The sequence below is a fragment of the Galeopterus variegatus genome, unplaced genomic scaffold (assembly GCF_000696425.1).
Source record: "Galeopterus variegatus unplaced genomic scaffold, G_variegatus-3.0.2 Scaffold5794, whole genome shotgun sequence".
Classification (NCBI taxonomy): domain Eukaryota; kingdom Metazoa; phylum Chordata; class Mammalia; order Dermoptera; family Cynocephalidae; genus Galeopterus; species Galeopterus variegatus.
This window is the reverse complement of record NW_007731905.1, coordinates 8,406-24,211: the sequence shown is the minus strand read 5'-3', so window position 1 is coordinate 24,211 and position 15,806 is coordinate 8,406. Positions and strand designations below refer to the sequence as shown.

At 35.2% G+C, this 15,806-nt stretch overlaps 1 pseudogene; it reads right to left on the bottom strand.

Moving 5' to 3' along the window:
• Positions 1-2,157, bottom strand: part of LOC103605411 — a 112,298-nt pseudogene extending 110,141 nt beyond the window's left edge.
• Between the last annotated feature and the right edge of the window lie 13,649 nt (positions 2,158-15,806).

Below are 15,806 nucleotides of genomic sequence, written 5' to 3'. Positions count from 1 at the left end.
ATTGTACATCCTCTATTAGAACTGCAGCTATCCACTTCATAGATGTTAACAGTTATTTGAAATGTTTTATGCAATTGTGTATTTAAAATAAATGGCCTTTCATTCAGTGGACTTTAACTATCACCCCATACAACATTGTGAAAACTCAGATTGGCAGCTCAGTTTTGCTAAATGATTGACTGCATCATTCGATTTTCTAGTAACCAAGAGTTGGGGGATATTTTTTTTCTTTTTCCTCATCTCTGAGAAAAAAAAAAAAATCTAGCTATTGACCTTGAAAACATTTCACTTTGGCTGGTAAGTTTTGCAGGTGCAAGAATGATTTTAGGATCATAATTTTCAACATGAGAAAAAAGCTCTGAAGGTGTGATAGAGATGGAAAATTTGGAAACTCCAAAGATGTACTTGGATCTATCTATTTCCTTTGTTTCCTCCTTTCAAACCTTCAATGCACAAGTTAAAAACTGGTGGTCAGGGGCTGGCTCCAGGTTCAGAAACTCTGCAAGTTACCAATCTCTGTTGTCTAACATCCAGTTTCTTCATGAAATTAAATGAGCTTTCTAGCCTCTGAAGACTTTAGAACCTGGGACTCATGCTTAAATCCATCTCTTAAATCTGGTATGGGAATTAAATTAGGTAAAGGAAAAAAGGATATAATTGTGACCTATGATCAATACTATTCAGGTGTTAAGCACAATGCCTGGCATATAGTTATTACTCAGTAAATTATAGCATTACACTTAAGAATATCTTTTAGCCATTTAAGAAGTCTATCTTATTCTAGTCTTCTGATGTGATAATTTGACATATTTCCCTATTTTATAACTATAGATAAGATTATCTGGAAATTCTGCTATTTTGATCTCTATAATTTTACATTGAATTTCCTGTCCATTTTGCCAGCTTGCCCACATATATCTGGAATAATAACACTTATGAAATCAAGAAGATTATATCTTTTTTGTTGTCTATATCAACTTCAGAGAAATCAACTATCAGATTTGAACAGTAGGAAATATTGACTAAAATTTCTGTGTGTGTGTGTACGTGTGTGTATAGTGAGAGAGACATATATATGGCTGCCTTTTCCTAATCTCTTTATCATTTGGAATTGAAGCATTTGTATATGTTTAATTATACATAAAACCTATTATAAGATGCCAACTTAGAAAAAAATAAGACAGTAAAAATTTCATGGGTATACATTCAAATGTTCTGTACCCTACAAATTCTCTCCCTAGCCCTTTTAATACCTTCATAGAACAGGTTACTGAGTCATCTAAGTGAACATATTAAAACGTATATGCAGCCGGAGAGTTATTCAATGTTTTATTGACCTCAAATAGAGAGAAAAGTAATTTTTCTCTTCCCTTATTTCATGCCATGCTCCTTAAAGGAGGGTAAGCCAGAAGTGGCAGGTGTAGAAACATATGCAATTATTTCCTTCTCTTTCATGGTTTTTCACTGTCCTTTGAGAACACAGGTACACCATCAGGGATGAGTGATATATCTTATTCCCATAGGACCTCATGGTGGGCAAAGGTGGGCACCCTCCTCTCCAGTTCCACAGAAGAGAGAATACAGGTGAGCATAGGGTATTGCCAGATGCCCACCAGATCCAACTGTGAAAACTCAGCTACCCAGGATGTGTCACGCCTTGTCAATAACTCGCTTGTCCCGTTTCTCTTGATCTGCCTTACCTATCACTCTATTTTCCTCTATGTCAGTATTCTACCCTGACCGATTGATTCTAATCTAAATTTAAACATTACAGGTTGTCTGAGAGCAAATGTCATTTGTTTACAATAACCCTTTCTTTTTATTTCTACTTTCTAGGAAAGGCCACTTAAAAAATCCTACACAGAATTCTTTCCTCCTATCTTACATGTTCCTGTCTGTATTTGGTTCTATGTCATTAAAGAATGCCTACATTTCATTTTTTGAAAAACAAGATTTTCTTTAAATTACCTTGTCCAAAATAAGCGTTCAGGTAAATGCCTTTAACTCCTTTATATCCCAAACTATTACAGATGACCTCGCCAACATGCATTCCCCAGTGATCGTCACAAATTGTGCCCCATTGGTCATTGTGCAGTATCTCCACTCTACCCTCATGAGGGCCGCTGCCACCCACTAGTCGAACTCTCTTAGGTTGGTCTGTAAAAAAAAAAAAAGCAAGCAAGGGTTAGTTATGTATATATTTTTATAAATCCTTTTTAAAAAAAAAAAAAAGCAAGCAAGGGTTAGTTATGTATATATTTTTATAAATCCTTTTTATCTCTTAGGTTGGTCTGTAAAAAAAAAAAAAGCAAGCAAGGGTTAGTTATGTATATATTTTTCAAAATCCTTTAAAAAAAAAAAAAACATTTGAGCACAATTTTTCAGTAAGTTCAATTATTGAATAAATATTAAACTTTCTAGCACCACCTATTGGTAAAGAGTTTAACCACATGCATTGCACTTGTAGAAGCTGAAGAGCAAAATCTTTTCTATTTTAAAATATATATTAGTTATAAATTTGGGAACACTTCAAAGATTATGTTCCAATGACTTTAAAATTCAACAGCTACAAGTTTATTAATTTTATATAGATTTTTCATACTATTTAGAAAAATTTATAACAAAATGATTCAGTATTTTCTTGACACACTAACACAAACAACACAATTCAGAAACATTCAATCATATAGAAATTCTATAATATCATAAACACAAAAAATAAGCGACTGAATTTCATTTCTTTTACCAAGAGGAACAAAGTTACCATAGCGATAACATTCATTTAGAAATAGCAAGGATATTTCTTGTTATGAGGCCCCTGAAATTTATCTCAAAGTTGTGTGTGTGTGTGTGTGTGTGCTTCGAAAGAATTAATGAGATAAAAAAAACATATAATTTTTCTGCATTTTGAGAAATGACTAAAGCAGTGGACTTTCCAAAGAAATAAATTATATATATAATTATTAAAGTAATTTTGTTCAGTTATGTCTAACTAATTAAAATTGCCATATATACGATAAATTTTTACAAGTCTAAAATCTTGATCATGCTACAGAGAAATTTACATAAGTATAAAATGTCTCTTTCTTACTTTTAAAAACCAATATATACTTTTTGAACCTGGGGACTGATAATAAAATTTTGCAATGAATACCATAAAAACAATTCACTTGGAGTATCAAAATTCTTTAAAAAGGCTGTACTATTCCAATAAGTACTTACCATGTGGCTGAAGAAAAGAATGAAAAACAGAGACAGAAAATATTTTTAAAAATTTAGTCAGTGCTAAATAAAAATAATATTCTCTAATAATCATAAAAGCCAATGAATATAGTTCTATTTAAATATATCCTTCCAAATACAAGCCTGAGGGACACTATCATATAAAAAAGCAATTTGTAATTATCACAACAAAAATAACTCTAACATGAAAATGGAGTTTTAGGCGATGGGTTTTCAGAGCTCAGTTAATTGAAGAGGTACTCAGTAACATTTTTTCCCCAACTCAAGTAAGTTTTGTTGAAACAGTAATAACATGTAAAGAAAATTGACAATGTTCTATAATAAAATGAACTGACTGATTCACTCAGAAACATAAGAAGGTGGCTTGTTAATATATATAATAATTATAATTATTTTCTTGATTCGTCCAAAATATAATTCAGTGCTAAATACTGAATTAATGTAATCAGACCCCAGTGCAAAATGCATTCTTCAGCTAATAGGCATCAGTTAAAAACACTTTAAAAAATGAAAATGGTTTGCTATTACAGTATTCAAACTTTCAATTACCCAGTAAAATACCTTGGTGACCCAATCATTCACTGTAATTGCCTAAGAAAATGAGAAAGTATAATCCAAGAATGTATTTTGTAAAGTCTTTAAACATTAAAGTCATGTTATATTTACTAGTGTCAGGCCCAAATATATATCCAAGTCAAATATATATCCAAGCATAATACACTTATCATGTATGCAGTGAAAAAACAGGCAAATTCAAACCTTTGATTATATGAGCCTAGTTGTCTTATTGCACAAACAAGCGTATGTAAGCATTGTCACTGTGCATTCTTTACCTCTTACTCCTCTCAAAATGTCTTTAATGAGCCTTGCTTGTCCTGGAGCAGTAGTTCTCAAACTTTGTACTGGCCACACAGAGTACACAGAGTACTGGCCCCACACTCAGAGTTTCTGATTCAGTAGATCTTGAGTGGGGCCCAATAATTTGCACTTTTGACAAGTTCCCAGGTGACACTGATGCTGTTAGTCCACGGACCACACTGAGAGGCACTAACCTAGAAGACTGCCTTGTGTATTTAAAAAAGGAGGCATGCTGTATCAGAAACAGCTGCTGATGTTTATACAATTCTTTAATTTCATCTATCGCAAAGAGAATGGCTGCCAATTTTTTCCAAACCTCCGATGTTCCTTGGGATTCTTAGGGGGAATAAGTTTCTGATTCAAATTCTTTAGGGCCAAATTTGTTTTGGGTATGCCTATGCATACCTGTCACCTGAGATATTTTTCAATTACATGAAAAAATGCTCAACATCACTAGTCATCAGAGAAATGAAATCAAAACCACAGTGAGATATCATCTCATGCCAGTTAGACTGGCCATTATTAAAAAGACTGAGAACAACAAATGCTGGACAGGATGCGGAGAAAGGACAGCTCTTCTACACTGTCGGTGGGAATGTAACTTAGTACAGCCATTATGGAAAACAGTATGGAGGTTCCTCAAACAACTACGGATAGAACTGCCATATGATCCAGCAATTCCACTCCTGGGCATATACCCAAAGGAATGGAAATCATCATGTCAAAGGGATACGTGCACTCCCATGTTCATTACAGCTCTATTTACAGTAGCCAAAATACGGAACCAAGCTAAGTGTCCATCAACAGATGACTGGATAAGGAAAATGTGGTATATGTACACAATGGAATACTAATCAGCCATAAAAAAGAATGAAATTCTGCCATTTGCAGCAACATGGATGAGTCTGGAGAAAATTATGTTAAGTGAAATAAGCCAGACAAGGAAAGAGAAATACCACGTGTTCTCACTTACAACTGGTGCTAAGGAAGGAAGGAAGGAAGAAAGAGAGGGAGGGAGGGAGGGAGGGAGGGAAAGAAGGAAGGAAGGAAGGAAAGACCAAAACAATATGTTGAACTTTCAGAGGGGGAAAACAAACCTAAGGACACTAGAGATGGGGGGAAGGTGGCTGGGGGCAGGGGGTGTTAGGGAGGGATAAGTTGGGTAAAGGGCATAAAGAAAAATCACAATTTGTAATAATAATGTGCTTATAATAAATAATTAAAAAATACAAAAAATAAATTATGTGGTGATATTGGCACATTTTCTGACTACACAGAATTGCCAAAGAATAACATTGTAAAAAAAAAAAGTTTCAATTGTAAATCAGCTGTTGACAGGTGACCACACCACACACCGTGCTGATCCTTGACCATCTCTGAACTAATACAGAGGAAAGAGGCGGGTTGACAGACTCATTGAAGAGCTGGCATCACACAGCCTTCAACTGCTCTGTTTGGTGAAGGAGAAAGACTCATTTTGTCACCAGCCACAAAGCATTCCACACAGCTTCAATCAGCATTTTCTTTGTAAGACTGCAGATCAGAATTCTCTCTGAATTTAGCCAACTCATCTTTACATGGATGTCCATGGTTTCTTTGGCATCAAACTAATATATTAGTCAGATAATATTTTTACCATTTAGGAATTTTTTTCTTGTACCTAAAAATTTCAGAAGAAAGTAATTTATGTGTATACACACACACACACACACACACACAATTTTTTTTCTAGATAGCTATCTTAATTCTCCTCTTAATTTTAATATTGTAGATTTTTCCATATTCAAATCTGATAAACACAAATAAGTAGGCATTAACTGTGTGCCTACTAAATAACTCTCTTACTAATTATTACTTTTAATTGGCAAAAAACCAGAAACAGAAACCAAGCTAGCTTAAACCAAAATGGAGATGATAACGTATTTTAAGGGTCATGGGAATGTCCCAAGCCACCCAGGGGTGAGATTATAGTTTGGCATCTAGAACAGCTAAGCCAAGACTTGAATCCACTCAGGACCCTCCTGCTTTTATTTAAGCTCCTCTCTGCAGGTTCCTGGCTATCTTCTTTCTCTAGTCTACATGATAGAGCATGTCTTCTAACAGCTCCTAAATTTATATTTTACAGCAGTATGGGGGCAACACTGAGGGTTGCGATCCGTTGCCGGACACGGAAAAAGACAAAAATATTAAAAAAATTAAAAAAATAATGGTGATCAAGTGAGTGGTTCTGGGAGCTTTAAAAGAAGAGCACGTTGAGACTTTCTCTGCTCCACCATTTTCTGCCATGTGAGATCCCTAGGTCACTGTCGTCATCACCAAGACCCTCACCAGATGTGATCCCTGGACTTTGGCCTTCCCTCTAAAACTGTAGGCAATAAATTTTGTTTCTTAAAAATTACCCAGTTCCAGGAATTTTGTTATAAGCAACAGAAATGGATGAATACACCTGGGTTCCAGGAATAATTTGACTGAAACATGTATCCTGCCTTCAAGGTTCATGAGGTCAGTATGACATTTAGAAGAAATAATGCATTCTTTGGGTATTTTTTGGCTGCAGGCTGGTGTGGGGATTTGAACCCTTGACCTTGGTGTTACATGACTGTACTCTAACCAACTTAGCCAACTGGCCAGTCCTTATAATGCGTTTTTTTAAATTTTGTACAAACAAAACATTTTTTGGTTACAACACAGTGCCAGTAACATCAAGGTCAAGGGTTCAGATACTCAAACGAGCCATCCACTGAAAAAAAAGAAAAAAACAAATATAAAGTATAAAGCTTTTATTTTTATAAGTTTTGAAAATTTTGAGGTTCACAACACAGTGCCAGTAACATCAAGGTCAAGGGTTCAGATACTCAAACGAGCCATCCACTGACAAAAAAGAAAAAAACAAATATAAAGTATAAAGCTTTTATTTTTATAAGTTTTGAAAATTTTTGAGGTTTTTATTTTGTGTTAAAAGTAATGGAATGGATATATTATGTCTGTGATATTAATCACCTTTTTATATGTGTGTGTGTATGTCATACATATATTTACTAATTCCCCATTTAATGCTTATCCTTCTCAAAGAGGAGTTATGAACCAACTGTGACGAGACTCTGTAAACAGACAAGTCCTGTGGTTTCAGTTGGCCTTTGTTATTTCCAAACATGATTTTCTACTGTTTTGGAGGGACTCTTCTAGACCACTGGTGAGCAAACTATAGACTGTGGGCTAATTCCAGCCTGGCGTCTCTTTTGTAAGTAAAATTTTATTGGCATAGAGCCATGCCCACAGTTTATACATTCTCTATGGCTGCTTTTAGGCTATAATATCATAGTTGAATAGTTGTGACAGAGACTGTATGGCATGCAAACCAAATATTTGCTGTCTGGTCCTTTACAGAAAATGGTTGACAATCCCTGGTATAGTTGCAAACACAATAAACTGTAATGATAGAGGATTTCAGTAGGGTATCGCCTGCCAAGTGACTCCGGAAACAAATATAGCCATGACTAATCTCTGCTCACCTCTCCAGTTTGAGAAATTCTCCACCCCTATGTCCCTTGGTCTTTTTGTCCCAGTTAAATAACCAGTCACATTTTCCAAATAAGCCTCACTCTTCTTTAGTTCTAGGGCTTTGGTCCCTGTCTGGAATGCTCTCCTCACCTCCTCCCCCTCACTTCTCTACCCTCAATCTTTGGGTTTGCATGGGTTACCATTTTCAAGCTCCTATAGTGCTATTGGCCTATAACAAAGCACTGTAAACTTGTTCATTTTCCCCAAGAGACTGAGATCCTTGTGATTACCTTTCCAGCCCCTGACGGAATGCATGCTATCAGTAGTCACTTGGTGAAGAGTTGGAGTGCGAATGAAAGAATGAATGAATGGTAAGCTCCTCTTGACTGCGTTATGTGAGTAGATTAAACTGGAAAATGCTTGAAATACCAAACAACAATTCATATTGTACAAGTCTCTAGAGGAAATACAGTTTCTACACGTAGAAACAGAGAAATCATGAGGGAAAGATTGATTTAACTGGTATAGACATGAGTCCTCTATGGGAAAAACCTACATGGCTAGCTACTAGGCCTTCCAAAGTGGGAGGGTTTGGTGGGTGGGTCTGATCAGAAGCTTTGCACATTCCAAAACCCGATTCCGTTAGCTTAAAGAGACGACCTATCTCTTAGTGGCAGGCTAATATTAAAAATAATCTTGGGACTAAATGTCAATTCAATTTACAATGAAAAGTATAATTGTCTCAAAAACTGGGATATTTGAATCTGCTTGACAAGGCCATTTTCTCCCCCTGGGCGATCTGTAGGGGAAGCCAAATCACAACCCATGAATTACTAGTTTGATTAATTTATTAATTTACGGTGAGACACAGTAGTGAGATTTTTGCTTCTGTGACAGACCAATGCTCTTTAGTTAGCATTTTTTTATGTATGTTAATACATTCTCTCAGGTTAGGTGATTTGACATATCTCTGCTCTGATTCATTGAATGTTCTTTCTGTAGTTTAACTTTCTAAAGGCAATCTTACTATTCTTATTTCCTAGTTCTTGATGTAAGGCTCTAGTACTGATGAAATATTTATATTTTTAAGTCTGTATATAAAATTTAAAATGTATATAAAATAGTTTTTACATAGATAGCCCATTCATATTTCTATTATCATAAGAAACACACAAAAGTAATATAGCAGATAATTTGCAAAAGAAGAAATAGTTTTGTAATCTAATCTGAGGAAATAACTCCAAATATAGTAAAAGTTAACAATTTCGGTGGTTTTCTTTGTTTATTTAAGGCTGATTTTTTAAAGGTGGAGTTAAGATGAACATATATTAAACCTCTTCAAAGATGAATAGTTAAATAAATTGTAGTATATATATTTGATGGATAGTTTTAGAAGCATTAAACATAACTGTCAGAATTAACATGTAAGAAATGGGAGAAAAAAAGATGGTAAGGGACTGTATTCTGATTTAAAATTTTGATTATAATTATGCAAAAAAAATTTGCTATGTAACAAGAGTGGAAAGAAGTTCCCAAGCATGTTGACAGCATTTTTGCATATAGGACAGAAACTGAGTCTATTATCTTTTTTCTGTTTTTTGTAATTAGATTATATTTAAAGCTAAGATTAATTTAATTCAAATAAATGGTGGTCTAGATATTCACTAATGTTTGTACTGTTGTAAAGGGTCTATGACTAAAATAAAGTTGAAATTCATCAAATCAAAGTGAAAGAACAAACTCAGAATGATATTATAGTATAATGCTACTTATGTAAAACACACAAACAATGCTATTTTTTATGCATACATACCATACATATGTAGTCAGTGGATAAAAACATGAATGGAAGGAAACATACACACTCCAGGATAAAGGTTTACCCTGGAAAACAAGGGAGGTGGCATGACTGGAGCTTCAACTGTGTTTATAACATATTTCTTAAAAAACAAATACTTGTAATCAATATGGTAAATGTCAACATCTCAAAAGTCCTGGTGGTGTGTACATGACTATTTATTAGCTATTTACTATAAGTGTTCTTTCTTCTTTCCTTTGTTTGAAATATATTTTATTTACAGAAGGAAACAACACATTCACAGCAATGTTGATGGAGCCATACCTGAGCTTTAAACCAATTATGAAAGTGCATTAGATAGAAGTCTTTCCTTAAAAGTGAGAAAAGAGATATTATGAAGCTACTAACCTCTATTAGACAGACAAAATTCTAATTTGAAAAAAGTCAGAGAAGATGTGAATTCGGGGGACTTAGCATTTGTCCATCACTAATATTGAATGGAAGAAAAGGACTGAAGTTAAAAATGACTTTTGAGGGGTGTCATTTCAATTACTATCCCATTGTTTACCTCGTGGTCATGTTTTCTTTTTTTTACATTATTTATTGGAATTAATGTTTTCTTTATCTATATTATTTATCAGAGTTAAATCCCTCTAGAAAGGGAATTGATCCTTTATCTAATATAATTTTCTTAAAGAGGTATTTAGCTGTGAAATGCACAACGTAGACATCACATCTGGAGAAACAGAATTAAATTCCTCTGGAAAAAAAATGCAACAGATTGATTCTTACTCTGGAAGTTAGAGGAGACAAGAATTTTCACTTTTCCTTTTATGCCTAAATCTTCAGCAAGATCCTCTTAGATCTCCAAGTGGAGTTGATGCACTTCTTCAGATGAAGAGAGAAATGTGCTCATTGTTGGAATGAAGTGGAATAGAGGAAGGCTAGCAGCCAGGTGCCCAGGTGTATTAGCTTCCTAGGTCTGCCGTAACAAATCATCACAGACTGTAAGGCTTAAAAGAGGAAGTTATTCTCTCACAGTTCCAGAAGTCTTAAATCAAGCTGTCAAGAGGGTCATGCTCTCCCTGGAGGCTCTAGGGAGCCTCTTCCTGGTTCCTGGTGGCTCCCAGTAATCCTTGATATTCCTTGACTTGTAGCTGCAACATTCCAACCTCTGCCTTCGTCTTTTTTTTTTTTTTTTTCCTGCCTTCACCTTGACGTGGTCTCTCTCCCTGTGTCTCTGTGCGTCCTCCTTTTCATATAGTCATTAAGGCCCACTCTAATCTAGTATGACCTCATCTTCACTTAATTTTATCTGCAAAGATCCTACTTCCAAAGGTCACATTCTGAGGTTTCAGGTGGACATTAATTTTTAGAAAAACTATTAAACCCAAGACCAAAGAGATAGCAAAGATATGAATAAGACATAGAAGAATGTAATTTTTCTGTATTTTCATCAAACTGTTGCAGACAGGAGGCCCTGGAATTGCCTTAGAACATAACTTGATGTTCAAAAACTTTTATTTTAATATTGAAGAACAAAATGACCCTCAAGATGTTGACTACAGGCTAACTGAGTAGTAGGTATATTGTTTCCACTGGAAATTAACTAGTTAGTGAAGTCGTTCTTGACCATACTGAACACTCATGGTTCAACTGCTGAACAACTAAAATAAAGATTGAGAATTTGTTGCTTCATAATGAACTATACTAAACCCAGATGATATTGTGCAAGTCTAACTTAATTATGAGTTGATTTACTTCAATGGATGAAAATTTAAAAGTAGAAGACCATTATTTCCTATATTTATGTCAGTTTTTGAATTGAATCATCAGATAGGACTTTATTCAGATAGGACTTCTTTTGCTAAAAGAAGGGGTAGACATTTAAGATGAAAGAAGACCTTGGGGTTTAAAAAGCATACTTCCCTAGTCGTATAGACCACCACAGGGGTGTGATTGTTAAGAATAAGTCTACATGGAAGAAAAAACAAAGAAAACTGAAAAATGAGACAGAAGCAGAACATGACTATTAGTATGAATTCTCTTCAGAGTATCATGAGCTGTAATGCCGTGTCTACCTCTGGATTTTCAAATTGCCAATTAAATAAAAAGGTCTGCATTTCAAGGAGCATATATATCGTTGTCTCTAAAGGATAGTGCTCATATATTGGGAAATTTGCTGTCATTTTAGAGCAGTCTTATTATTATTTAATATCTCATTTCTGAGCCTTAATTTCTAGAGTTACTTAGAAGGAAAACTTTAAAAATTTTATAAAAAGGAATTTTATTTACCTATTTGTAGGGTATTCAAAATTTTGCTTTTCACTTAAAACCCTGGGACACAAAAATAATCAAGTCATCCATTAAGATGTTAAACAGAGCCTGTTTAGAAAGCTTCCATCATACAATAGCATGAATGACATTACCATTCTTTCTGATTTCTGAAAGTGGAGGCCTCAGCCAGACCTTGTAGAAGTCCTTATGTCACTCTTGATAAGCTGTTGAGACATTAATAAGTGATTTAACCTCTTTGAGACCTCATTTGCCCATTTATAAAATAAATATAATAATACCTACCTCCTAGGATTGTGGTTTCAAATGCGACAATATGTGGAAAAAGTGAATTTTAAACTGTAAAGTACTATATAAACAGGAGTAACAGAATTATTAATTATATTTTATTCTGAAAGTTGTTCTGAGAGCCTGTGGAATCATAGACTGTGGGGGATTTGAGATGTGGGTCTTGTGGAGAAAAATGTCCTAAATTTGGCCTACTAAAGTTTAATCTGTCCAGTTATTGGCAGGGCTGACAACTCAGTACAGAATTCTTTGACTTTATGAAGAGAAAATAATTTTCCAAAATAACTGAGTGTTTATACTTTGAATTGGAGTTGGAGTAATTGAAAGACAATATACATCCTCCTTGGCATTGCCTGCTGTATTTTGTTTATGTTCATGACTGCTCAGGTCTCTGCAAGCTGTGATGAGACTCCCTTACCGGAATTGGTAGAAGACAATACTGTGTATGATCTTTATTACATCTGCACTGGACAGGACAGGCCGTAATTCATGTCCAACAGTTGTGCCCAGAAGTATTTAGGGACAGATCACTTGAAGCCTCAAAAATCCAACAAAGAAGGGAAAGATGGCTTCTAGTTATTTAGCTTCTAGAAACATGGCTTCTATTTATTTAGCTTAAACCTTGACCATTTTAGAGTATTCAAGGTAGCTAATTATTTAGAAACAAGAAAAAAAAATATGGAATGGCATATTTTGTTTTGGTAGTAACGTAAAGAAAAACAGAGGGAAAAAAAATCCTGTAAGAAAATGGTGTATCTCAACACATGGGCTCTTAGGTTGAGGAACTAAATGCTTTATTTCAAGACAGAATCTCAGTTTTTCCTCATCAGAGAAGGGGCAGGACCAGTGTCATGGAGCAGGATGCTTCTCTAGACTAGAAGCCAGGAGACCAGGGCTCTAGTCCCAGCTGTGCTACAAACTTGCCTTATTGACCTTGGACATACCATTTTGCCTGTTTGCACTTTAACTTCCTAATCTGTTATGACATCTTCTTTAATTACCTCATAGGACTGCTGTGAGGATTAATTTAGCTCACAAATATATTTTGAAGAGGTTTGAGGGGGAAAATCAGGTTAAGGTGCAGCAGTGATAAAATTTAAAATCAGATAAACCAAGATTAAAACTGCAGACCTACCACATATGTACTAGTTGTGTGATTTTACGTAGGTTACTTCACTGCTCTAAATCCTTATAGGAAAAACAGCAGAGTGATAGGTTCCTTGTGCGGACCAAGTGCAGGAGGCATGGAAGTACTTCACAGGCACAGAGGCTTACTCTGTATGCTATGGGTATTATCAATACCATCATTTCCTGAAAATTCAAGATTTCTGGCCTAATGATTGGGAATGGGTGATAGCAGGACAAAAGTATTATCTGTTAAAAAACAGCTTCTCAATGACTTTGTTCTTCAGAATCCCAAGGAGAGTTTTTAGAGATCATGCAGGTCAGTTCACAACACAAACCCCCTGAAAATCAGAAAATCTGTATGTCAGGTCCAGACATCTCTATATGATAAAAGCCTCAGAGGTCATTCTGATGTTCACCATAGCCTGAGAACAACTTCTAGAACAGCACTGGAATATGGCATGATTACTTAGAGAATTATTAATCTTTCACAATATGGAGAAGTGAACTAATACATTGCTGCCCAATAAGCAAGAATATTTCTAAATATTATCAAACAACATAGTGAGGCTGATCCCCTGTTTCAGTGCCCTGCACCTTGCGCTTGAGATTCTAAGGGGGTGGTCGATCGTGCCTCACCCCCATTTGATATTTACCTTCTCTGTTTGGGTGATGAGTACACCCCCTCTCTAGGCACAATAGTTAGTCAGGGGGGAAGCTCAGGATCCAAGCAGACAAAAAGAGTTTTTCTGAAGGAAGGAAGGTGCTATTCTTTCTCAAGTGTGGCTGCATGTGAAGATAAGGCAGCACAGCAAGAGCCTGCTTGACAGTGAATGTAAAATACATAAAGAGAAAGAGACAGACAGAGATCAAGTCCAAATGATTTAGTTTGAACCCCTGGATCCTGCCATGACTGACTCATGAAAAACTCATGCAAAATTCATCTCTTGGAACACTTAATTTTGTGAACCAATACATTCTATTTCTTGATTAAGCAAGTTTGTTACTTTCTAGTTATATATATATTGATGATAATTATTTGATGAAGAATGTCAGAAGTGATTGCCCAGGTCATTTTTCTTGGTCATCAATCTCATCACTGATGGTTATTGTCTATTTAAACTGCATTACCCTGGTAATTTTTATTATTTCATGAAGCACTATAATGTAAAAGAAAATCACTGAAATGTGAAAATACAATATTGGCAAGAAACAAATAAAAGTGAAATTGTTCTCATAACTATAAAAACACCAGACTGTCTCAAATTTATTTTTGGTACAATTTAGGCCCTCCTTAAGAACAAACTGATAGAAAGATAGGCAAGAAAAGCTGAATTCATTCTGTAACATTTCCAGCCCCGTGTGGCAAAGAGTTAGACATGAGACTGTCCACAGACACATCAATCCTTGATATCTTCCTGTTATAGACTGAATTTTGTCTCCCCAAAATCCACATGTTGAAATCCCCAATGTGACTGTATTTGGAGATAAGGTCTTTATGGAGGTAATTAAGGTTAAATGAGGTCATAAGGGTGAAACTAATTCAGAAGGACTGGTGTGCTATAAGAGAAAAAGACACCAGGAGTGTAGAGCTCATGCAGAAACTTCCATATGAGGTCACACTGAGAAGGTGGCCGTCTGCAAGTCAAGGAGTGAGGCCTCCAGAGAAACCAGCTCTGCTGGCAACTTGATCTTAGACTTCCAATCTCCAATCTGTGACAAAATAAGTTTCTGTCACTTAAACTACCCAATCTGTGATAATCTGTTTCAACAGCCTAAGCAGATAAATATACTTTCCTTTTTCTTTTTTCACTTATATTTTGTGGTTTTGGTTATTTGCAAATAAAAGCAGAAATAGAGGACTTCAGTGAGTATAAACTTGAAAAGGCAAGCTTTTTCTTTAATTTACAGTTGGGAATTAATACACCATACCACTATGTTGTGATTGGAACCCATCAGAAACCTCTTTTCCAAAAATAATCACTTGTCACTGAAACATCCACTTTAAAGGCTTAGAAGATTCTTATTAAAAAATTACAAAAGTATTTATTAAGGACCTTTTTGATGCCTCAATACATTAATAATAATTTATTCCTTTGGTTACTCTGTGATTAATATAGTACATGTTCTTTTGGTGCAAAAATAGTATTTCTAGGTGCTGGTAATGTAGTGGGTAACAAGATTAAGTGAGACTATATCAGGAGTGAGTTTGAGGTGGAGGATATTTTGTGATAGAACAGATCCATTTGTCCATTTTATAATGGACAAATGACTATGTGTAATCCATATGGAGCTTTTGTGAAAATATTGTGCACAGAAACTGAGTATTTGTATTCAGTTAAGGGGTTTACCTGTCTTTCAGCATTTCTAGGAAATGAAAATTCAGAATGACACAAAATATCATTAGGAAGTAGGGTCATTTAGCTAAAGAATCCACATTAGAATTTCTTTAAATAGCTCCCTAAAATACCTGGGATTCAGGTGTTCTACTTTGAACTGGATCACGCAGCATATGGATAAGAATTTAGGGGGAGCAGAAAATGGGAATAAGAGTAGCACCCCAGGAAAGGATTCAGAGTCTATAGGTTAAGCCCTAATGAAGGGATTTCTTGGACACCTCATGTACAAGCAAGCTAACTGGGTTGTTCCAGGGAATTTGCTCTTGAGATTCATATCGTAAGGGCAGCACATTTCCAGA